This window comes from Apodemus sylvaticus, chromosome 4 (assembly GCF_947179515.1).
Source record: "Apodemus sylvaticus chromosome 4, mApoSyl1.1, whole genome shotgun sequence".
NCBI lineage: Eukaryota > Metazoa > Chordata > Mammalia > Rodentia > Muridae > Apodemus > Apodemus sylvaticus.
In genome coordinates this window covers 40,741,941-40,744,102 of record NC_067475.1, presented here as the reverse complement: position 1 = coordinate 40,744,102, position 2,162 = coordinate 40,741,941, and positions in this window count along the sequence as shown.

Here is a 2,162-nt window from a genome sequence, read left to right as displayed (position 1 = left end):
TGTCAAAACTATTCTTTTCATGGTCAGCTGTGAGATCTGATGGGCAGTTTACCTTTACCCTTCTTGACTCTTTCTTGAGTCACTTGGTGTCATGGACTTCCTCCTCCTCCTCCTCTTCCTCCTTAACATGTTCCTCTTTCCATGGTGTCCAGAGAAATTCCTCCTTTCAGACTTTCCCCGACAGTCTCTCCATCCCCCGGTTCAGCAGCCTCTAGTGGTGTTTCTTCCTTGACCTGAAGCTTAAACAGCCTGTTAAACATCACATACATGCACATGAGTTGAATTCACAAACTGAGCATGCCCATGAGACAGGTGCCCAGGACAGGTGGCGGAGAGTGCCTAGCACCCCTAGAAACCCACCAGGTACCCACTAGCTACTGGGCTTCCTCCAAAAGTCACTACCACGTCCTTCCAGCACCACAGATGAGGTCTGCCTGTGTTTATGCGAATCCAGGCTATAAACGATTTACTTTATGCTTTGTTGGCTTAGAGTGCAGGAAGTGTCCACGTGTATTTTAAAGTTCTAGCTTGTCCTCATTGTTGTAAGAGAACTGATGGAAAGAACACACCCGTTAGGGCTGACACCATGGTTTGGCAGGCAAAGGTGCTTGCTGCCAAGACTGATGACTTGAGTTTGATTCCTGAGCCTGCATGGTGGAAGGAGAGAACTGATTCTTGTGAATCATTCTCTGAGCTCTCCCATGTGCCACAGCACATGAGACATGCCCAAAAAAATGCATAGATGTATATATGTGTATGTGTAACTTTATTTTTTTCCAAACCTATTTTTAATGATGGTTCTTAAGTGCTTTAACCTCCCTTCTAGCTCACCACTCACCAGAGGTGGTGGAAAAGAAAGGATATGGGGGAAGTGGACCTCTTTAGAAATGTTCAAATTCCATCTGCATTGTCAGGAAATCCGCAGTTCACAGGTTGGCAGCAGCAGCTTGATCCATTTGCAAACCCTTCACAGATACACCAGCAGTCCAATTGAGTAATGCTGGGATCACAGCAGCGGCAGCATGACCTAGCAGGAATGGCCAGGCCTCAGCCAAATTGGCCCAGGTCAGCAAGAGGGACCAGAGTCTGCAGGAACACCACAAGTTCCCGGCTGCGCCTCTCTCATCGAAGTAAAGATCAGCTAAGATGAAAGACCAACAAGCGTTGCTCAGCTGGTTGTACTACAAGCCAAGCCCAGCCCCCATCGCTGTCCATTGAGTCCTGTTTATACTCCCTCCAAACATGACACGTCCTCCAAAGGTCCCACCTCAACAGGTGAATCTGACTTAGCAAAACTCCACATGAGTCTGTGTCAGCTGACATCATTCTGCTAATGGGTACAAGGAAGCGTCACACCACTAGAATACCACCAGAAGAGTTTTGGTGTGTTTCTCTCTGTGGAGTCCAATATGGAGCTCAGCTATGCATTGTACTACAGACCGATACCTGCATGTTGTCAGGGAAGAATACTTCCTCCCCTGTCCTTTCATGTGCATGCTTTAGCAAAACATTCTTTCACCAGTGTCTGCTTCAGGGAAACGCTCCTTCACGTGTTTGCCCCAGCAAAACGCCATCCAACGCAACTGACTTCCCAAAAGAACCCTTAGGTTTCCACTTCATGTATGCATATGTAGTATATGTATAGTTGTGTGTATATGTATTATACATGTACACGGGTATGCACACATATGCACACACATACACAACACAAAACAAACAACAACAAAAAAATAGAATGCACTATAGTTTGTTCATCCATACTTCTGTAATGGACATTTATAAAGTCTCTGGATTTTGCTTTTTAAAAAATGTAGCCGGGCAGCGGTGGCACACACCTGTAATCCCAGCACTCGGGAGGCAGAGGCAGGTGGATTTCTGAGTTTGAGGCCAGCCTGGGCTACAGAGTGAGTTCCAGGACAGCCAGGGCTATAGAGAGAAACCCTGTCTCCAAAACACAAAAAACAAACAAACAAAAAGAATGTTGTGAAGAAATATATGCCTGGTTTGTTTTGTTTTGTTTTGTTTGAGAAGGATGGCTCCTTCCATCTCCTGAGATATCTTCCCCTGTGGAGTTGCCCAGAGGAGTCTGGAAATTTGGAGGATGAGATGGTCAAAGGCTGTTTAGAGGTAAAAACAGTAAAGAAAAGCTTCTTTCTTATCAG